General features: G+C 37.8%; 1 protein-coding gene across 2 annotated transcripts in view; it reads left to right on the forward strand.

Annotated features, from left to right (window-relative positions):
• adcy2a (adenylate cyclase 2a) overlaps positions 1-24,934 on the forward strand; it is a 178,219-nt gene that overhangs the window by 43,532 nt on the left and 109,753 nt on the right. The gene's annotated exons all lie outside the window — the stretch shown is intronic.

Genomic DNA, 24,934 nt, shown 5'->3' on the forward strand with positions numbered 1-24,934 from the left:
AATTATTATTCTATAACATCTCGTCTATCATCTATGAAAATGTCTTGGCAAAATTAACTTGTTTAGTGCAGAAAAAATAGTGATTTATTACAACAAGAAGAAAAGTTTTTATCTCATATTAAGAGTGCGACGGAGGTGTTGTCTCTTAACACCACAAAGACAGTTAACCTATCAAAATAAATCAAGTAACATACAATAAAGGTATATCAATGAACATTTCCCACCAGTCCTGTGTTTATTTTTTATTTATTTTTATTAAATTTTATTTACACAATTTTATTTATTAATATAGTGAGATGGCGGAGCGCAATAAAACAATGCAGTCAGAGTTAATCTTGCTTGATCAATCGTGGTGATGTCACTGCCCGAATTTTTTTTAATAATGGACTATTTCATATCCAGAGGTGAAGAATCGGATGACGGTGTTACTAAAGGAGGAGTCCGATGAAAGTCTGTTATATGCATAGTACACTGCACTCACTTTTCTAACTACAAGGTACACTATTTGTGCTATCCAAACATACAAGGGGTGATCAAAATTTCAGAGACTATGCCCATCAGGATAAATAACGGAAAACTGTCCTCTTTAGGGTAACGCTAGTCTGTTTGTGTAATGATGCAGTATAGCGCTCCTGACAGACAGCGATCGTTAAGTAGAAGTGAAAGTGAAACCAGTCTCACTTTAAAACCGTTTTTCTCAAAATTCCATTCCGGAAAATCATAGCTATCAGCAGGGCTTGACAATCCCTTACGAAAATTAACCATGGTTTTGCTATATTAACCATGGTTTAACCATGGTATTTGTAGTAAATCTGTGGTTCTACAAATGGTAGTCAACACGCCAAAAAAACATGGTTTACTACAGTTTTACTATAATAAAACCATGGTTATTTTTCGTAAGGGATAACTTTTTTGCTCACTAGCCAATGTGTCTAGTGGTTTTCCAAAGTTACTGGCCATACAGCATTTTTACTAGACACATTTTTGTTGTTGAGAAATTACCTAATAAAAGTTGAATATGGCGTGCTAATATTTACTTGAACTAGATTTACAACCCTTTTAAATGTAAAACCACTGTACACACCCAAATCAAGACTACATAAATGTATAACAATACAGGTCATCATTAACTCTGATAAGATTGTGTGTAAAGCTCCTTTTTTAAATATAACCATGTATTAAAGGTCCCGTTTTTCGCGCTTTTTTGAAGCTTTGATTGTGTTTACAGTGTGCAATATAACATGTGTTCATGTTTCGCGTGTAAAAAGAAAACAGTATTTTTCACACAATTCACCTATCTGTATATCGCTGTTTTCACTGTCATAAAAATGGGCTGATGATGACTTCCTTGTTCTATAAAGTCACTCCATCAGAAATATGTAACGAGTTCTGATTGGGCCAGCGGTTCCTGTGTTGTGATCCGACACCAGCTTAGAGCAGGCTGCCCTCCTGGAAACGCGATTGGACTAGTTTTGAGAAGCAAGTGGGCAGGAGCATGTGCTGGAAATGTATGTACTTATAATCACAGGAGCGTTTTTACTGACGAGATGCGCATGAAAATCGCATTCGTTTTTTGGCACAGCCCTAACATCTAGTTAACAAAGCTAAACAGCGTTGCCCTTTGTGTAATAAGTTACAGAAACTGTTAAACGCACCAACTTAAATAATAAAATACACTTACCGGTTGTGGTCCATAAACAACGCCTTCTACAGACAAAGAGGGAACTGCTCCATCTTTCAAGAATAATCTTTGTGCAAATCCGGCATTAAACTGATTGAGATTGAGGAAGTTGTCCTCAGCAAGCTGTCCTCAGCAAAATGTGCTGTACATAGTTTTACATGTGGATTATAATTTTCGGGAACCGAGATAAACATAAATTGTAACCATTAATTTCCAAGTACAGCGTCCCTGGGAAGGCCAAACAAAGATGATTGGACTCCGAGATGAAAATAACAGCATTCAACGACATGGCGACAAACAGAAACGCAGCTCTTTCTCCTTGTCCGTCGGAGCACAACAAGACCACGCCCTCCTTTTTGTGAATTCATGTAGGCGGAGGTTAGTCAAAAAACTGTTTTAGTGACGTCATTACTGCAGGAACTAGAGGGATGTAGTCCAAACGGGTCGTTTTTTGTAGGCGAATTCTGTTAAATAAAATATCTCGCTTGGAATTGAACTTTGAGCTTTAGAATTGTACAGATATTATTTATACTCTAACAACAACATTACACACTAACTAAAGTTTAAAACATGGGATCACGAAGAAGCAGACCTTTAAGATAAATACATAAAAAAGTAGCTTCTTATTGCATAATAAAAGTGGTGCATGGATGTAGAAGATAAAAAAGTAAAAAAATAAAAACACTTTAGCATTAGACCCACTGTCTGTTTAAATATCAGATTCAGACTCAGAATTACTTTATTGAACCACACTGGGAAATTCTTTGTTACAAGTTGCAATGGAAAGTAGGTCAGACTTGAAACCTCACAAAAAATGCATGCCATGGTTCGGACAAAGCTGCTTTTATCTTCATTCAAATTTGAGGGGAACGTTCCTCTCATCATAAAAAACATTTCAGTTTGTGTCAGTTTTGTAATGACTACTGGTTAGGTTGCAACCCTCTAGGACACCTTGGCAATTGAATCGCCATTGGCTAGTATATACTTCAGTTTACTCGCCAGACTGATTGATATATATACAATTTTAACATCATTTAGTCAAGCTTTATAATAATTAATTATTATTTAATATAACTTAAGTAATTAGAAGTAATTTTTATAACCATGTTTGAATGCAAATTAGTCATTTTAACTGAACATTTTAACTTGAGAGGTTGTTGTTTTTTATGTCATTCAGTGTTTCTGACAACAACAAAAAAACTGGGGAAAAACAAACAAAAATACTGATATGATAATAATGATACGAATTCTATTAATAAGAACTATAAAACACACTAAGGATTACTAAGGATTAATGAGCTGCTGGATTCATGAATATTAACCAGGTTTGTGCATTCGCTTGAACTGATTTGCTGAAGTCAAAACATGGCCGATAATAGGTGAGCACCAGCCAATGGGATTGCCGTTTGCGTATTAACGCCACCCACTACTGGAAAACCCGGCTGTTTTTAAAAGCTGAAGAATTCCATAGGAACGCCATTATTTTGACAGGAAAATACAAACAGAATATTGTTTAAATGTAGCGAGTCAGTTCACTCACTCACTCTCTATCGGTCTCTGCGTGTGTGTGAGAGAAAGCGACGGCTATTTGTGTGCCTTCACACTAGAGTTTACAATACATTAAATACAGGTGAGCTGTGTATCCATTGAGATGAACTGAGAAATATCACAGATCGCATGACGGAGAATAAAACTCTGAAGCCCTCAGTCAAAGTCAGAGTGTTCACGAGTGAACATATATATGTGTTAACTTATACTTAGCCTCCAACTTACACACTGGCAATTATTCAACACGCCAAAGTGGATAGTTGGAATAACTGTTTTACCCGCCACGAGCAAAATCCACCCACATTTGGTGGGTTGGCGGGTGTTAATATCAAGCCCTGGCTATCAGACAACTTCACATAGTCATAACTTTTGTTATGTTCAAGTAGTTTGGAAAGAGCATGAACTCAGCTTTCATATGGTGTCAAAACCTAAAAAAGGTAAAATTTCACCGTGTGTTGGATTTTCCCAGAATGCATCTCATAATTATTTATATATATATATATATTTAAAGGGGTCATATGATGCAATTTCAAGTTTTCCTTTCTCTTTGGAGTCTTAAAAGCTCTTGGTGCATAAAGAAGATCTGTGACGTGCAAAGTCTGAAGTCTCAAATCCAAAGAGATATTCTTTATAAAAGTTAAAACTCATCCACGCCCCCTAAAACGACTAGTTCTAACACGCCCCATATGTCCCACATGTCAATGTCACGATATGGGAAGATTTGCATAACATTGCCCAAATGTTCAGGCAAAGAAACAAGGCCTAACTTTTATTCTCACTTTTGCCACCGGCGCCATGTCGTGGAGAAGCTGTGCAATGTTTTTAACGGAGGATGAGGACTGTTTCTTGTGAGAGTACCCTACAACTTTATTTAACAAATTAAATTAACTAATTTTGGGAGAAGCATCTGCAGATAATCAACGCTGCCAATTCACTATCAATTTCTGCACCATCCATCTAACCACCTCGAGAGAGAACCAAGTGCAGATAATCAAAATGGCCAATTCACCATCAGTAATCACATCATCTATCCAACCACCACGAAAGAGAACTACTATAAATAATCATAGCAGCCTTACCTTCATTCTCTCTAGTCTTTCAGCATCCCTCCACCACCCTATCTCCTCACCGTCAACCCATTCCAAAGGGGAGCACTCAGCGTTTGGGCCAATGCTGAGCTCAGACCCCTTTCCCTGGGCAGAACGCCAAATACGCATACTTCTTGCTTTATTATCTGCAAGGCAGACTTTTGAAACCAATGTCTGTTTCTATAAAGTGGGTCAGTTTCATATTTGCAAGGACAGTCTGGGGCTTCTGACTCATAGTATGTAAGTAGGTTTACATATGTAAAGGATTTGCCACTGATGATTCAAACTTAAGTTTTGAGCAGATCACAAATTCAGACATGGTATTATGTTTACGGAGCGCAATACGCAATGTAATGCATAATAAGACAGTGTCAAGACAAGTCATTATAATCAGTATTGTAAGGTCCACGGAAATGTCATACTTGCCATTTTAATTCCGCCCCCACTGCAAGTGGCTACTCTCTCCAGCTGGAGTCAGGTTAGTGTAGTTCCTCTCGAACAACCTAGTCTTCTTGAGAAAGTAACTGCGGCAGTACCAGAGTCTTCCGTAAGCATGAAAGAAACCCATTAAGTAGCCATCATTTGCTCTCACTTGGGTCATCCAACTCTTAACAGTGTAAATTACTTGAAATGCATGAAACGACATTAGACCCAAACAACTTAATGAGCCCAAGCAACATGGATAGCCTAAGCAACACGCATGTTGCAGATAACCTGAGAAAATTAAATGGAACTTAACTTGTGATGTTTGAGAGGGAAGCATAGCAGCTGTGAAGTGGATGTTTGGTCTCTTGATATCCTTCTTGGGGATGAACTTCCCATCTGAACTTGTTCTTGAGTCAGTCACATAACTTATGGAGTCCATGACAATAATGTAGCAATGCGTGAAGTAATGCTAACTCAGTCACTTCCGAATCAGGCATCTTATAGTCAATACAGTGAATTCATGTGTTCAAGTTAATGAACTTGAATGAATCGGATATGAATCCATTGAGAAAACAAACTCAACTTCTCTAAATTCCCAATTCCTAGTGACAATGGTATTTTGACTGCCAAATTTGCTATTTAATTAGCTACTGAGAAATGCGAAACTGCTGATAATACTGAGGGACCTAATATACTGTATGAATACTTAGATAGGTGTCGTATTACCATAGGTAGATGGGGATCAGCTGAGAGTAAACTGATGCGAGCTGGACTAATGTGACCTGCCAGAACTTACAATATGCTAGATTTTGAAGGCACTAGTTTTATTTTATTTTTTAAAGTATGTAAAAAAATAACAACTGTATTGTATATTTAGATTAAATAAATGACATGGGATATTCCATCCAGTTGTTACTGGGATCAAATCCATTTATTCATTACATTTAATATCCATTTATTCATTAAATTAGTTTCCAGTCTTTAATTTTCTGATTCACTTCAGTTTGCTATTCAGTTTGCTAAATTAGGAATAATCCAACCAGAAAATTTTTTTTAGCCCTAGAATGCTAGTCACCAAACTAAGTTCTGGAGGGCCGGTGCCCTGTCCATATTATTTGCAGTTTATAAATTGCGTTAATCATTTCAGGATCAAACACATTTCTTCCTATTTTAATTCAAGGTAGCTAAAATAATTTCCTTAGCATGTTCATGTTCAGTACCTTGACAGTTTTCCGGACAGATCTTATTGAGAGTCTTTTCCTGTTCCACACACAAGAGCCTGAACAATCTATATTTACTATATTTATTTATATGTTACTAAATATATATAGTTATATCACTATAAAATCACAGACAGAAAGACAAGACCTATCTATGATATAGCATATACCGGAGTGCTCTTGCCTCGACCTGAAGACGTGTCCACACTAATCTCATACAAGTATAACATTTATGGTTTACTCTATCTGTGCAGACAAATAACTACCCTGTTTTAATTTAATCCTTGTGCACTGCTTTTTCCTTCTTTAGTCTGAGAGGAGACTTCACTCTTGTTTCTGAGTGTCAAAGTGGTAACTAAGAAACATTCTAAGTAAAGGTCAAGATACTGGTCATGTGTTGCTAAACCAGAGTGATGTGCTTTCCATCAAACAGGCTCTTGTGTCCATATCACTTGGGGATTTATGGCTGTTGACATCTGCTTCATTATTTGTTTGATTTTGTAGAAAACAAACCATTTTCTGAACAAGGTTCAATGATCATAAATGAGTAGATTTGAGAGATGACCAAAGCTGCCCTGAAGATTTCAATTAAAGCACAGGAACAAATTGCATTTTAGTTTATAACTGTTGTAGGTCATAAAGAAGGAATGTCAGGGGTTTCCAGTATAAGTGCAAGATATTGGTATAGTATGATTATAAAAATCTCAATAAGTCACTTTTATTATAATCAGTTATCCTGAAAGCACTGTTTTCATTTTTCCTCCTTTCTCTGTCTATCACGTTTATAGGGCTATTTATGTTGATGAGATGAGAGAATTTTCACATCAGGGGTGTCACAGCATTAATGTCTGGCTGACGCAACTGGTGTTGTCTATTTTCTTAATGGCTGGTCATGATATGTCTGCATGAGTTTCATGAGATGTTTGAGTAACAGATAACATTTGAAGATATCCTAAAATGAAGAAAAAAATAAATAAATCAAAACACTTTTTTTTATATATTCCATGGGAATTAAAACCTATGTGTTGCTACCATCATGCTTTACTGTTTAAATATTAAAGGAATACAGTCCTGGTTTGTAGTGAGATTCAACATTAACAGATGTAAATTATTTACACAAAATAATTATTGATGTCCAAACTGAGATGTCAGATTAAATCTATACTTTATGGTATCACAGATTAAATAATATGATTTTATATGATGGATTTTCATTGTTAAAAGTGAAAGTCTGGGACATGTGTAAAACAATAACATTGATTCAGTACATACAATGCATGGTATAATAACAATCAACCTAATGCAACATTAAACTGTCTGTGGTTGAAGAAATCTACAGTATGTATTGCAGTCATTCCACTGAGATTTGTAAATTAATTGGAATGACTTATTTAGATAATTGAGCATTGTTTTAATAAACAGCAGTTCATTGTTCATTGAAAGGTCATTGCAAACTACCCACATATTCACTTGGAAGTCCACAGGTCAAACACAGGGCAATTCAGGCATTAATTTTCTGTGTGCTATGCTACTGCCATTAGTTTAATGTGAACATTCTTCAATGAATCTAGCTGTAAACGCAAATTTTAATATCTTTTCAGAAATATTGTAAACATTTATGGGCATCTATATGCATGAATTAGATAAAATGCTTAAATCACTGTGATGATTCCCTAACACCAATTACTGTGCAGAGCAGATGCTGTGTGAAAAAACTCAAAATTGTATCCATTTGAGTCTTGGTTGAGCCAGGAGCCCAATCTGTGTGAAGTTTACATGTTCTCCCTATGTTGGTCTTGGCCTTCTCCAGGTGCTCTGGTTTCCCCCACAGTCCCCTATAAAAACATGCAGGTATAATATTTTTGTTACAGAGTAAACAGGTTGAGAGGCATGCCGATCTATTTGTAAAGCTTTATTTAAAGACGTGATCATAACAGGCAAGGGACAGACAATGCCACACAGGTATATCAAGGGCAAGACAAAAGAGTAGTCATATAAACAGGCATGGATCCTGAGTTCAAGTCCTTGTGGACCTTTCCTGATCCCACCCCCCTCTCTCTCACCCACTTCGCTTCTTGTCAACCTACTGTCCTATCTAAATTAAAGACATAAAATGCCAAAAATAAATTTTTAAAATGTCTCTCTCCTTCTCCCTCTCTTTTATATAAATCCCTATATAAAACCTCTCTATTTCTTCTACTTCATCTTCCTCTTCTTCTTCTGTGAATCATTTATTTTCCAGTGTAAATCTAAAAAGAGAGGAAAACGGATAAATTTTTGCAGTATATCAAGCTTCATTGCTGAACTGATACTGGGGGCGTATTACAGAATATTTCTTATCTTAGGTCTTAATTTAAGATATGATACGTTAAATTAGGATTTTTTTTTTCATTTTTCTGCAAATTCGTATGAAAGAAGCAAATCTTAATTTGAATTGGAATTCTTATCATATCTTTAAAATCATATCTTATCTCTTAGTTAGGAAATCTTAAATTGCATTATCAAGTTCAACAATCCACTCTCAGGTCTGTTACCAAGCAACTCAACACTGCACAAACTGCTGATGAAGTAAACAAAATAAATAAACAAACCCAGCAAGCTTTCAATGGAAATTTAAACTTTGATAAGTTATGTAGAAAAGGCAAAGCCAATACAATTTGGTAAGTATTCACCTTCGCTCACTCTCAAAGACAAAGGCAGGCAGTGGGCAAGAGTTGTCTTTCTACCATTATAAATCTCCATTCTACATTTTCGATTATTAATTATTGTAATTGTTGGACAGTGCAACTGTAAGTGGTTGTTCCGTTAGCCACTGTTCAAATAATTTAAAAGTTAGGACAGCTGTGGGGTTAATACAGTTTTTATGATTATGTTTGTCAAGTTAGAAGGTTTCTGTAATACCCCTTCCTATCTGTAGCTAAGATAATTCACTTAGGAAATGCTATTATGTAATTGCTAACTGAAATTACCATGGTTATCAAACAGATTAAATGAGATTTTAAAGGTACAGTGGATATAAAATGTTTACACACCCTTGTTAAATTGGCAGGTTTCTGTGATGTAAAAAATAAATAAGTAAAAGACCAAGATTAATCATTTCAAAACTTTTCCACCTTTAGTGTAAACTATTACGTGTACAACTCAATAATAATAATAAAAAAATCAAAAACAAAAAAACAACTGCTATCTTTTGGGAATTATCTTTGTTCCACTGTACTGTATATCTAATGCCTTGGAAGTTATTTTGTACCCTTCCCCTGACTGATACAATTTAACAGTGAGATCCCTCTGATGCTTTAGAAGCCCCTCTGCTGACCATAGCTTTTGTAACTAAGAAAATGTTAGGAAAAGCCTACTAGCCTACTTTATCTGGGTTTAGGCAATGATGGCAGGTGTGTACTGACTCCTATTTAACATGGGTTTGAATGTGATTGCTTAATTCTGAACAAATCGTTCTATGATTTCTATGATTTGAATGTGATTGCTTAATTCTGAACAAATCGTTCTCAGGTCTGCTGATCTTGTTTACTTTGACGTCTACTCAGTTCATTTAATTATGCTTGTACGAAAACCTTGTCATTTACAATTGTTGTTTTTCTATTTATTATTTATTTTTTATTATTGTTTGTTTTTTATTATTGTCTTTCCTCCTGTGTTTATATGGGGTTTTGATTTGTGTCCAGAATTGTGTATAAAGAAGGGAAAATATATATATAATAATGAATTCTTTCAAACTGCAAGTTGTTGTTTATCTTCTATCAACTAACGTAAAAGCAACCCTTCTAGTTTTTGTGTAACTGTGGTTTAAAAAAAAATCTCCCTGGGTTATCACGGTATTTAGAAATTTATTTGGTGACAGGCCAAAATCTTGTCTGGCGCCCGAACTATGTAATAGACACTTTTTCAAAAAGGTCACTAGGGCGCGCCACCGTTACAGAAGTGGCACCCATACAGGGACCTGAACGACTTGAACTTGAACATTTACATTGTGACTTGAACCTGAACATTTCACTGGAACTTGAACATTTTTCACATGCATTAGAACATTTCTCATTTAAACTTGAAAATTGTGCTTGTTTCTGATTACGGAGTATTCTGTTGCATTTTGAGTGTGTTGTGTGAAAAAAAAGAGAAAATTGTGAGAAGTGTTAAATTATGACGATGGAAATTGTACTCTGTCCCTTTTGTACTTTTCTTATTTTTATTTTATACCCCCCCCCCCCCCCCCCTCAAAAAAAGGCCAAAGTCATTCCAAGTTACTCATTTAATTTACTGATTATATACACAACAGACATAGCAACTCCAGTCTGGCCAATTATGCAAACAAGACCCGTTCCTCCACCTCAGTTTCCCACCTTTCACTCCACACCAACTCATTCCAGCAGTCCCCATCCCAGGTCTCAGGTGGACTTTGCCTCTGCCCCTCCAGGTGGAGCGATTTCATTTCAGCCAGAACCTATGCAACTTTGCACATCCACATTCACTGAAACTACCCCATTTTCCTCAGTATCACAGCATCGCCTGCCTGGTTACCTCCCAACTACTGGAAAAGAAATTCACCATTTGACTGCGCAAGTGCAAGGTAACTGGGATTATCTTTTTGACTTTATGAAACATCAGGAGAAAGCTGTGAATGAACTCACCCAGGAGCAAAAAATGGCTACATCCCATCATGAAAAGCAACTTGTAGACCTGACTTCCAAAATCGAGGCTAGCAAACAACAAATTCTCACGACGTTGACTGCAACAAAGGTGGATTCCACAGATTCAGATCAATTACTCAAGGCCATGAAAGTGATGATGTCACATGAGCTACAAAAAATGGAGTACCTTAATTGCTGAAGTCCGTTTCATGGTGGAGCAACTTCAGGTTGAACTTCAGAGAGACATCAGAGCTACACAAAAGAACCTTCAAAAGGAGCACGAGCAGCTCTCCTCTGAATTTAATCATTGCATCACTCAGGTTGACAAGCTAAGCACTCAACTAAAATAACTTCAAACAGACATGGAGAAAAGCTAACGGCAAGATGAAGACATGGCTGATCACCAAGGTAAAGGGTTACAACCAACCTCCCGTTTCACACTTACCGCACCCCCATCACCGCTAGAAAATGTCCCAGAGTGTCATCCTATTCCTGCTGGATAAAGTGACCATTTAAAGTTGACCTTTCCCACTTTTGGAAGACCGTCTGATGCGTCGATCCTCTGCTGTATCTAACACAATGGCAGGACTTTTTAGCATTGCATCCTCTTGCAGAGAGTGACTTGTTGGCAACCTTCCCCAGTGTACTTCATGGCACAGCACATGACTGGTGGGAGGTTGCTCGCTCCTCAAAAACGACACAGAGTGAGTTTGAGACTGCTTTTTTGTCTGCTTTTCTTTCCGAAGATTATGAAGACGAGCTGGCTGAGAGAGTATGTACTAGATTACAAGGAGGAAGAGAAACCATAAGAGACTTTGCTTTCACATATAGAGCACTCTGCAAAAGATGGAAGCCCACTTTGACCGAAATAGAAATAGTTAAAATTATTCTTAAAAACATAAAGCCTTACATAGCCAGTCAGCTATGCGGACGTGTAAGCACCGTGGAAGAGCTAGTAAAGCTATGACACCAACTGGAGAAAGACCATGAGCTGCAGTTGCAATTTGAAATGTGCATGGGCCAAAAACTACAATCTGAAGTGTCACAAAAAACCAACAGTAACAAACAACCTGAAAAACTACAAGTTCAATGTTGGAGATGTAAAGGAAACCACTCACCTGGTTACCTGGTTACTATTATGCCTCCCTAACCACAAACCAATCTGCAAAAAAACACCAGTCCAATCCACGCCCGTTTCAGTCTCGTAAACCTGGAGGTCAAGCCACAAACAATTTTATCACGGCCACAACAAACAAAACGTCAAATTCTAAGAATTTAAAGAAAACACCCTCTAAACCAGCCCCTGCCCCTCCTGCTATCATTCCTCAACAGCTTATCATTCCAGTCGGTATTGGCAGTTGGTATGGAAAGGCCATTCTAGATACAGGTGCACTATTCCATGATCCACGAAAGCCTGTGGAGAAAGCTCTTCTTGCCAGGAGAACTCAAGCCTTGGTCACTTGGTCCACTGTACCTAGCAAATGGTGAAGCAGAAGTCCCATTAGGATGGGTTCAATTGCAAATCAATATGCATGACTGAACTTTTACTCTACCTGTTGCTATCCTGTCCCCCCAAGCACTTGCATACGCTGTGATTTTAGGGTTGGATTTCATTTTCTTCAGTGGCTTACAAATAAATGTCATTGATAGAAAATATTCCTTCAAGACTACTCCACAAGAGGAGTATCCTTTTCAACCTGGTAATGCCAGTGTACCCAATGTACCTCACAGCATACCTAGCCCTTCAGGCCAGCAACCAGAGCAGCCTCCAAGGACACTTAACCCATCCCTCTCACTATTAAGTTCTGTTCCTCCACCCCAACCTGCATTCATAACAGCATCTGTCGAGGCAAATGTACAAACATTAATCGACACAGCAGTAAGTGAAACACATCTATCTCCCCTTGACAAACAAAAGTTAAAGACCATCTTAGAAACCAACACCCAAATGTGTGACGTACTGATGTTCTGAAACACTGTATTTATATTAACCATCAGGTCCCTATCAAACAGCGTCCTTACTGCATGTCACCTGCCAAGCAGTTTGTTGTAAAAGAGCAGCTTGAAGAAATGGTGAAAGCAGGAATTGTGGAGCCATCACACTCTGGCTGGGCATCGTCTGTCATGTTGGTCCCTAGAAAAGATGGCAGCCTTAGATTTTGTGTTGATTACCGAAAACTGAATGCAGTAAATGAGAATGATGCTTACCCAATTCCAAATATAACTGAGATACTCGAATCACTCTCAGGTTCAGCAATCTTCACAACCATCGACCTAAACAGTGGTTACTGGCAGGTGCAGAGGTGGGTAGAGTACCCAAAAACTGTACTCAAGTAAAAGTAAAAGTACTTCTAGAAATATTTACTCAAGTAAAAGTAAAAAGTACTAGTCTTGAATAGTTACTTGAGTAAGAGTAAAAGAATATCGGAAAAAAAATCTACTCAAGTAGTTAGTTACTAGTTACTTTGGGTCATATATACTGAGCCTATTTTTATTTAGATATATAGATAAAATGTATGTAATGTATGTGTGCGTGTTTAAATGTATATATTTCATCAGCCTTTACTCCAATTTATGTAATTTATTATAAAACCTTGTCTGTTTACTTAAGTAACAGATATAGGTGTCATGCCATAACATATTTTTAATACGACTGACTTTATATTAAATGTGAATTTAACATTGAAAGTTAATGTGATATAAATATTGCTACTAATCTTTCATTGTTCAGAAAGAGAGCAAATAACATTTACATTATTAAAGATCATTTTCACTGACAGTCTAGATTTCAATCACTCTCAGAAACTCCCATTAAAATCACTGAAACTGTTAACACTGTGAAATCAATATCTTAAAAAGATTCGTACACACATCTGCACTTTGTTGTTTCTGACGAGAGAATTCGCCAGAAAGAGGTATTCAGTCAGTGAGCGAGTGAAGGAAGCACCGGCATTTTAGCGATGACTCATCTGAACACCTCTGATTGGCCAATGCTTTAATAAGCTCAAAAGAATCACGTGTGATTGGTTATAATGCGCAGTGCTGTAAAAACGCGTCTGTCTCTGGCTCAGCGCCAGCAAGCGATCACAGATTTGAATTTAACAGCTGATGATATTACTTGCTGAACGTACTCGCACTGGTGTGATTGTATTAAAATTAATAAAATCTTAATCGGCTATTTTTTGTCTTTTGGAAGCTGCATTCAACTTGACTCCCCTCTGTTATAAGCCACACACGTACAACAAACTAATGTCACAGTGGTATCGTGTACTGTAATCTAATGTGCCCAAGTTATTACCTGTTAAACAGTAGACAGCACACGCGGTGTTCATCTAATAAGGATCTCCATCGCTAGCAAATAATATCCTTTGCAGATTTGCTTTCAATTCAGTGCAGTTCCAGCCACGTTTTCAACGCTCTTTCTGTTCTTAAACGTTACAACTCTGAGTGAACCACTTCAGACGATCAGCGCGTGCGGCAGGGAACTGAACGAATCATTCAAACTGATTCATGAACCAATTCACTCGTTTGCCAATTGGTTTGATCAAGCCTTTGAACAGAATTGACTCAAAAGAATGAATCATTCGCGAATGGGCATCGCTCATTGTCCAGAGAAAAGTAGACAGCGCGTTTGGAATAAACTGAAGCATTTATAACATTTATTGCATTAAGATAAAGTAACGAGAGGAGCGTCGCCCACAGTAACGAAGTAAAAGTACAGATTTTTCCCCAAAAATTTACTCAAGTAAGAGTATAAAGTACCCATCTTTAAATATACTCCGAAAAGTATTAGATACCCCAAAAAATTACTCAAGTAAATGTAACGAAGTAAATGTAACTCGTTACTACCCACCTCTACCCACCTTCACTGCAACAGAGAAAGAGTGTCTTGCAGTCATATGGGCACTTGAAAAGTGGCAGCATTACTTGGAGTATCGAATGTTCACCGTAGTTACAGACGACATGGCTCTCCAATGGGTTTGCTCCCCAAAGTCCACCAGTTGCCTCATCAGATGGGCCGTAAGATTGCAAAAGTTCGATTTCATCATTGAATACAGGAAAGGGAAACTTAATGTGGCACCTGATGCTCTTTCTAGAGTTCCCAGCATACCAGGATGTAAGCCAGAAGGACACTGATGAATTGCCAGTCACTGCTGCAACCATCTGGGATGAGCAACACAAGTATTCTGAAATCGCCTTGGCACAAAACAACAGCACGTGGAAAGACAAGTATGAGTTAGTCGAAGACAAACTGTATCACAAGACTTACCTAACAAAGGACCAAGTCCACTACAGAGTGTACCTCCCTCACAGTCTCATTCCATCTGTCCTTCAGTACTACCACTCCAACCCTCTAAGCGGTCATGGTGGCATATTCAAGACCTACAAACGATTGCATCATGTTGTTTTTTGGCCTGGAATGGAATGTGGAGGCGGTGTGGCGGCCAACCACAAAATGGATGCGATTCTTACCTGAGGAGTTGATCGGCGGGAGTGAGACACACGCTGTATTTGGTCAGGGTGAGTGCGGAAATACAGATTCACCAGGCTGCAGGCTGTTTTGCTAATCCGGAGAAAACACTGCCTCCCAAGGAACTTTTTCCCTGCCAGACATGGTCAGCGATATTGTACACATACTCACACACTAATGCACCTAATCGCACGCACTTCAAGCACACATTCGGGAGTCGCTTTAAGTGACCGATTTATATTACTGACTTTCATTTAATTTCCCTTTCAGTATATATATGACTTTGGTTGGTCAAGAGAAAAAATATATACTAATCCTGTTTTTTTTTTTTTGGACCGCTGATGAGTGTTTTTATTTGGAAGAGAATGCCTCAGGTCTGCTGATCTTGTTTACTTTGGCGTCTACTCAGTTCATTTAATTATGCTTGTATGAAAGCCTTGTCGTTTACAATTGTTGTTTTTCTATTTTTATTTATTATTGTTCGTTTGTTTTTTTCTTTCCTCCTGTGTTTATATGGGGTTTTGATTTGTGTCCAGAATTGTGTATAAATAGGGGAAAATATATATATAATAATGAATTCTTTCAAACTAGAAGTGGTTGTTTGTCTTCTATCAACTAACGTACAAGCAATCCATCTAGTTTTTGTGTAACTGTGGTTTTAAAAAAATCTCCCTGGGTTATCACGGTATTTTGAAATTTATTTGGTGACAGGACAAAATCCTGTCTGGCACCCAAACTATGAAATAGATACTGTTTCCAAAAGGTCACGATGGGGGCGCCACCATTACAGTAGGGAACAGTGTAATATAAGTGAGTAATGTAATATAAGTAATTTAAGTAAGCAGTTTAATGTAAGTAAGTAATGTGATATAAGTGAGCAGTGTAATACAAATGAGCAGTGTAATATAAATGAGTTGTGTAAACAGTGATTTATGTGACTTTAATTATTTTTAATTAAACTGAAATCGAAGTAAAACATCTGTTTGGAAAAACCACATCCTGGCATCAGTCTTCATTTGCTGCTGAATTAGGATAGCACACATATAGAAACGTAAGGAGAGCAAGAGTTTGATTCCTAATGTCGGTTTATTTTTAATTAATACTAAAGTAGTACAGTTCCCTTTACATCTTTAACTTATTTATCAATTGAATGGGTGACCTATCCTCATTAATCATGCAAACATTTGCCCCCCCCCCCCCCGAGAGAATTGGCAGGAGCCGCCATTGAACCTGGCAATTTAATAGGTGTGTGTAGACTTTTTATATCCACTGTAGCCGCACTGGGTTGTACATAATAATTAACTCAAATGATATATAGGGAATTTGAATAATTAATCAGGAATATGATTAATATATATATATATATATATATATATATATATATATATATATATATATATATATCATATAACAGTTGCATTAAAATTATTGAAGATGAAAAATAGGTCAATTGTATATATTAATAACTCATCACAAGGCACTGTAATTTACTCATTAATATTTCAATATTCTATTCTTCATATCAATTATTGTGATATCTTTCACTAGAAATTAATGTAAATCAAACGTGGTTCGTCCAGCAAACGGCCGTAAGATTAACTTATTAACTCTCAGTAACGCTATCACTTCTTATAATTCCAGGACAAATTGTTTCTTGCCATGAAACCATTCTCCTGTCCTTTATATTTATATTACTTAAAAGTAACAAATAAGCTTTGTAGCTAAGATCGACATTTCATTGACTTCGTAACATGAGCAACTTAGACAATCTGGAGTATATGGAATTTAATAATTGTACTAATAATACATCAACTACGATTTATACAGAGTAAATACGCGTACGACAATATAGACAGTAAACTTTGTACAAGACATAACGGAATCCAAATGAGGGAGAGAGAGAGAGAGAGGGAGAGAGGATGAATGAGAGAATAGGTGTGATCACAGAATCACGCGCTCAGTTATGCAAACTCACAGACAGTAACCTTTGAAAGACAACAAGAATCAAATCATAGACAAACTTTAGGCAGCATTTAAATCTCCATAGAGAATGATACTTGCAAGTGTCTCTGTGTCTCTTTGTGTGCTGGAGCAGCGTGAGTGTGGTCCTGTAGCTAGGCGTGTTCTTTCTGTTTTCCGGGCTGCTGCGGAACTGCGCGATATTTGAAACGTCCATCAAAGCAATGTTTCAGAGTTCATCTTCCTCGTGTGGAGAGGCGAATAGGTGAATAAACTTAGTAAAGAAAAGAAACAAAAAAAAAAGAAATAAACGCTCCCGGGGGAGCCATGAAAAGGCTGTCCTCTCAGCCACCGTGCTGAGAGGGACGGCGATAGTAGAGCGGCCCAAGGCTGTGCAGAGGGACGGGCAGAAGTGCGGAAGCGAAGAGCTAAGAGGGTCGAAGAACAAGAGCGAAGAGTAAGAGAGCGAGGAACTTTCTGGGTCAGCTCTTATGGCTTGAAATGGTTCACGCCTCTGTTAGCGTGAACAACCAATGAATGTCCGCAATCTGAAGCGGGAATCTCCTTTGTCTCTGGGGAAACACCCACCCTAATAAATTAAGGCTTATCAGATTTTAACAGTGATATTCTAGCAAGTTCGTAATTCCAGATTAATACATTTTTCATTAATTTCCTTTATATAAGTGAGTCCGTCAAAGCATGACGATTAAACAGATACCAAAAATAACATGTATAAATGATCAACACATGAAGTTACATTCAAATGCAGAATTACATACATTTAAAGTTTGATTAACACACGATAAAACTGCAGATACTCCAATTTATATGGGGAAACATCTACTGCACAAAAAGCAATAGTTAATACATTTAGAATATATTGAGAGAAATTAGCCAGTGAGCTGGCTTTTTCCTGTCCTGTTTCCCAGTGGGATCACTTCGTTTTATGAGCTGGTCAGGGGTAGGGTTCTACCCATGGTTCTATTTGAGAACATTACTCCAAAAACATTTCCCATTTACAAGTCATACTTATAATCCTCGCATCACAGGATTAACCATTTTTATGCAGTACACACACCTATTCAAAATACACATTATTAAGGACTTACATGATGAGTGTAAAATAAAACATTTGTGGGTGTGTTTGTGTGCGTGTGTGTGTGTAAGTTGTAAGGAGAGTTCGTAATCTCTTTGAAGCTGGAATGTGTTGACGGGCTGTGGGGGAAAAAAAACGGGGGTTTCGTCTTTTTTTTCTTTTGAGGCTCCCGCGAGTGTCTCTGGAGACTCTCTCTAAGGTGTAATAACTGTCACCCACGGCAGGATGTTGCCGACATCGCGGCGCCCCAAATGGTGAATTATGTTGGAAGATGTAGTAAAACTCAAAGTCCTGGTTTACTCACGTTCTGGTCTTTGAGCGCAGAATGTGTTAGAGTTAGGATTCATTAATATGGAACAGATGGCTGAAATACCATCAGCTCATTAGTGTTACACCACTGTAGGATCTTTCTGTAATACGCCCCCCTGATACATTTGATAAATTAGTTTCAATTAAATGCACTCTTTACAGCTTCTTTGAAGTACTAACAGATGTTAAACTTGGTGAGCCAGCCAGGAGCTTGTAGTGAATGCAGTGTAGAACAAATTTAGACAAAAAAGTATACTTTTTGTAGTTAGTAAATGAAAGTGGCACAAAGTAAAGGCATTTTGTCTGTGATAACTACTGCTGTGATAATGCTATGATAGTTATTGATCTCACTCACACTGAACGAGAAGATGTGTAGCCTTGGCAGGTTCAACTGAAAGGTTTGTCCAAATTAAAGGCCCCAAGAATGCCTACAGTTTCGTCGATAATCATAGAATTTAGACATGTCACATGTCTACATGTTGACATTCTTTTTTTTCAAGATATTTCAATTACAGTATCAAGTCCCTTGCAGCATGCATACATCTGCTGCCAGGAGCAGTGCAACCCAACATTTTATTGAAGGGTTGTGAGAAATTTCAAAATTGACAGGCAACCTTTGGAAGAGCTTTTTCATCAAGAATTAACTAAGCTAACATTTTCTGCTGTGCCCCCTGACAGACTGAATCAGATTGGTTGGCAACTGCATCTGGTTATGAGAGCTAATTACAAACTAAGATGGTGGCCATCTTGGTGGACTAGGGTTGTGCAGTATACTGGTACTGGAAAAATACAGGTATATATTTCAAATTGTAAAATGTTGTAATTTCCTCATTTCATTACATCAATGCAGATTTTCTGAGGTACACTGCTATGTGGCACTGTTACCTGAACTGATGCAAAACTGCCAAATGTGACAATTGAGGAACAAGATGGATCAGAGAGGTTAAAAATAAAAGAATAATGTGAAAATTGATATGATGTTCCCATGTGTATTTGTGTAAGCACTCAGTGAAGAAGGTCAAAGGTTTCTATTTAGAATGTGTTTTTGCGATATTAAGCATTGTAGCCAATCACAAACACACCTTTTGACCATGTAAATGTAGGAAATGTTTGGGGTGGGATAGGATTAGGGCTAAATATGGTTCTTTGAATGCCATGGTGCAGATGTGGCTGAGGCTATGTGTCTACAACCCTGATCATTCTGCTCCCAGGAGTTCCAGAGAGGGTCAACTGAAAAGGGGGCCATCTTATGATGTTAAAACAGCTTTGGTCAGAACAAGTTTGGTTCTCGGACCTAGTATTTCTCCTCAACAGGTCTACATGGGAGATCACATCAGGAGGGAGATTCTGTCTCCGGCATGGAGTATTATCTTTCACCCCCCCATCCTAAAAACTTAGGATTGATATTTTATGTTCACAGAGCTGCCCTGTGGCATAAATCTCAACAAGGCATTGATTCAAATGGGATAGTCAAGGCTATTTCTATTGCATTTAAGGTGAGTGGATATATATATATATATATATATATATATATATATATATATATATATATATATATATATATATAATTTGTTTATATTTTGAGGCTATTTATTTGTCAGCTATATTATATCTACAGGGTTAGTTCACCCCAAAATGAAAATTAGCCTGTGTTTTACTCACCCTTGAGCCATCCAAGGTGTATATGACTTTCTTCTATCAGACGAATCCAATCTGAGTTATATTAACCTTTTAACCTGCACTTGAACGCCAATGCACTGAATGCTCTTTGTTTGCATACTTCATTGTTTACTAAATAGAGTATATGAAACGGGACAAAATTCATCAAAATACAAACTATATATCATTATGAAGGTCTAAGCCTCAAGCATCAACGCCAGATCACTGTTTTTCAATGGAAAGCTTGTAAGGAATGTATCTGATAAATTTGTCTAAGCAGTTCACATCAAAACATGCATAATAAAAACACAGTACATACCAGATTTGTCATAATAACTAGTCATAAACACATCCACAGCTGTAAATCCCGGTTTAGTTAGAAAGGTAAGGATCAACTGAATGACATCTCAAAATTACCTTTATTTATATAGAGCTTTAAACAAGAAAACAACAACAACAACAAAAAAATGTGTCAAAGCAACTGAACAACATTAATTAGGAAAACAGTGTGTCAATAATGCAAAATGACAGTTAAAGGTAGTTCATCATTGAATTCAGTGATGTCATCATCTCAGGGCTGTAGAGGTCCATTCTAGGTGCTGATCCACCATCTGGTCTGAATACGTACTGGATCTGGGTGACTGCAAAGACCCCCTGATCTGGATACAGACTGGATCTGGTGGCTACGGTGACCTCGGAATAAGAGAGAAGCAGACTAGTATTAGCATAGATGCCATTCTTCTAACGATGTAGCAAGTACATTGAGTGTTATGGGAATTGTTCCAATAGGAATAAACTATGCTCAAAAAACTGTCACGGTAGTAAAACAACGGCATGGTTTTGTAGCATACAGTGTCACTAATAGGATGGGACCACCCATCAAAAAAAAAACCAAACAAAAAAAACAAAGCCAAAGATAAGCAGAATTCTGGCCTATATGTGGTCTATATGAATAGAGTTTGATTACTGAATATATGGCACCTCTGTAAGATTACCATCTATTAGGAAGGCAATCAGCATGTGATTAATGACTGTTTGAGTGTCTAAAAATGTGAATACTGTATTTCTACCAATCTCAGGATGTACTATAATTGGCATATTCCTATAGTTAATTATTTTATTTTTAGGGGCCGTGCACCGATGGTGTGAGGACCCTCCTGTATCTGCTTTGTTTCTTCTTCTTCTTCTTCTTCTTCTTCTCCTTCTCCCAAATGAGTCGCATTTTTGAGGGCTTAAACATGCTCAAAAAGTCATGAAACTTTGCACATGCGCCAAATCTGGTGAAAATTTATGTCTGATATAGGATTCAGAAGAGGGTGTGGCAAAATGGCTCGACAGAACCACCTATACTAAAAAAAAATCAACTGCGTTCCAGCTATGTTTCACATACATGCACGAACATTGGCACACACATGTAACACACCAATACCTACAAAAAAGACTCTTGGAGCAAAATTCTAAACCCAACAGGAAGTCAGTTATTTTTAATATTATGAGCAAATTTTGTGTATTTTTTGTCATTTCCATGCGTGGTATTTTAACAAACTCCTCTTAAAGATATATTCAGATCAACACCAAATTTGGTATGCCTAATCTAAAGGCCTTTGCGATGTTAAATTGCGAAGATCTTGAGTTTTCCATGGCGGCCTGGTGAATTTCGATGATTCACCATGAAAAGTGTAGTTGCTATAATTCAGACATACAATGTCCAATCTGCCCCAAACTTCACATGTTTGATAAGACTCCTGACCTGAACATATTTAAATGCCCATATTCAGTTATAGTCATAGCGCCACCTATTGGCAACAGGAAGTGACATATTTTACACTGCGACGAACTACTCCTAGAAATTTTATGACATCAATGTCATTTTCGTGGTCAGTCTAATCTAAAGGCCTGTACGATGTTCAGTTGTGAAGATCTTGAATTTTTGTTAAAAGTCATGTCCATGGCGCCGTGACGAAGTTCGATGTCTCGCCATGGGAATAAAAGATGTTATAACTCAGGCATAAAATGTCCGATCTTCCCCAAACTTCACATGTGTGATAAGAGTCCTGGCCTGTGCAATGTTAAATTGTGGAGATCTTGAGTTTTTGTTAAAGGGCGTGTCCATGGCATAGTGACAAAATTTAATGTCTCGCCACAGCAAGAGAAGTTGTTGTAACTCAGGCATAAAATGTTCGATCTTCCCAAACTTCACATGTTCAATAAGAGTCCTGGCCTGAACACATCTGAAGGCCAATATTCCATTATAGTGATAGCGCCACCTGCTGGCAACAGGAAGATTGGCACATATATGAAATATACTTTGATATATTCCACTTATATTTATGACTTTAAATGCATATTTCTCACCGTTGACCTTTTTACTAAAGCCACTCGCTGCCGGTGAGCCCGTGTGCGAGGACCCGTTCATTGCTACTTACAGCTTTAATTAGGGCCCGAGCACCGAGGTGCGAGGACCCTCTTGGAATTGCTCTGTTTATTAGGGCCCGAGCATCGATGGTGTGAGGACCCTCTTGGAATTGCTCCGTTTATTATTATTATTATTATTATTATTATTATTATTATTATTATTATTATTCTCCAGGATGAATCGCATTTTTGAGGGCCTAAACATACTCAAAAAGTCATGAAACTTTGCACACACCTCAGAACCGGCAAAAATGTACATCTGATATGGGTTTCAGAAGTGGGTGTGGCAAAATGGCTCGACAGCGCCACCTATACTTGTTCAACGGTGTGCGCCTCGAGCTCTGTTTCACGTACATGTATGAAAATCGGTACACACATGTAACTCTCCAATACCTACAAAAAAGTCTCTTAGAGCAAAATTCTAAACCCAACAGGAAGTCAGTTATTTGTAATATTATGAGCAAATTTTGTGTCATTTTTGCCATTTCCATGAGTTGTATTTTAACGAACTCCTCCTAGAAACTTATTCAGATCAACACCAAATTTGGGATGCCTAATCTAAAGGCCTTTGCGATGTTAAATTGCGAAGATTTTGAGTTTTCGTTAAAGGGCGTGTCCGTGGCGGCCTGGCGAATTTCGATGATTCGCCATGAAAAATGAAGTTGCTATAACTCAGGCATACAATGTCCAATGTGCCCAAAACTTCACATGTTTAATAAGACTCCTGACCTGAACATATTTACATGCCCATATTCAGTTATAGTCATAGCGCCACCTATAGGCAACAGGAAGTGACATATTTTACACTTCGACAGACTACTCCTAGAAATTTTTTGACATCAATGTCTTTTTTATGGTCAGTATAATCTAAAGGCCTGTGCAATGTTAAATTGTGAAGATCTTGAGTTTTCGTTAAGGGGTGTGTCCATGGCGCCGTGACAAAATTCAAAATCTCGCCATGGGAATAAAAGATGTTATAACTCAGGCATAAAATTTCCGATCTTCCCCAAACTTCACATGTTTGATAAAAGTCCTGGCCTGAACAGATCTGAAGGCCATTCCATCGGGTGTGGCAAAATGGCTCGATAGCGCCACCTATACACTTTCAACGGAGTGCGCCTTGATCTATGTTTCACGTACATGTACAAAAATTGGTACACACATGTAACACACCAATACCTACAAAAAAGTATCTTGGTACGAAATCCTAATCCCAACAGGAAGTCGATTATTTTGAATTTTCCCTGCAAAATTGGTGTTGTTTTTGCAATTTTCAGGGGTTGTACTTTAACGAACTCCTCCTAGAGATTTATTCAGATGAACACCAAACTTGGTCAGTGTAATCTAAAGCCCATTGCGATGTTAAATTGCGAAGGACTTGAGGTTTCGTTAAAGGGCGTGTCCATGGCGGCCTGACAAATTTCAATGTTTCGCCATGAAAAAGGAAGTTGCTGTAACTCAGACATACAATGTCCAATCTGCCCCAAACTTCACATGTTGGATAAGACTCTTGACCTGAACAGATCTACATGCCAATATTCAGTTATAGTCATAGCGCCACCTATTGGCAACAGTAAGTGAAATGTTTTACACTGCGACAAACTACTCCTAGAAATTTTATGACATCAATGTTATTTTTGTGGTCAGTCTAATCTAAAGACCTGTGTGATGTTTAGTTGTGAAGATCTTGAGTTTTCGTTAAAAGGTGTGTCCATGGCGCCGTGACGAAGTTCAATGTGTCACCATGGGAATAAAAGATGTTATAACTCAGGCATAAAATGTCCGATCTTGCCCAAACTTCACATGTGTGATAAGGGTCCTGGCCTGAACAGATCTGAAGGCCAATATTCCATTGGGTGTGGCAAAATGGCTCGATAGCGCCATCTATACACTTTCAACTGAGTGCATATACACATTCAACGGAGTGCGCCTCAAGCTATGTTCCACGTACATGTACAAAAATCGGTACACACATGTAACACACCAATATCTACGAAAAAGTCTCTTGGTACAAAATCCGAATCCAAACAGGAAGTCAGTTATTTAGAATGTTCTCTGCAAAATTGGTGTTGTTTTTGGCATTTTCAGGGCTTGTACTTTAACGAACTCCTCCTAGAGATTTATTCAGATCAACATCAAACTTGGTCAGTTAAATCTAAAGGCCTTTGCGAAGTTAAATTGGGAAGATCTTGAGATTTCGTTAAAGGGCGTGTCCATGGCAGCCTGACAAATTTCGATGTTTCGCCCTTAAAAAGGAAGTTGCTGTAACTCAGACATACAATGTCCAATCTGACCCAAACTTCGCATGTTAGATAAGACTTCTGCCCTTAACAGATCCACATGCCCAAATTCACTTATAGTCATAGCGCCACCTGCTGGCAACAGGAAGTGACACGTTTTACGCTGTGACAAAGTACTC

This window comes from Carassius carassius, chromosome 15, assembly GCF_963082965.1.
Source record: "Carassius carassius chromosome 15, fCarCar2.1, whole genome shotgun sequence".
Lineage (NCBI taxonomy): Eukaryota > Metazoa > Chordata > Actinopteri > Cypriniformes > Cyprinidae > Carassius > Carassius carassius.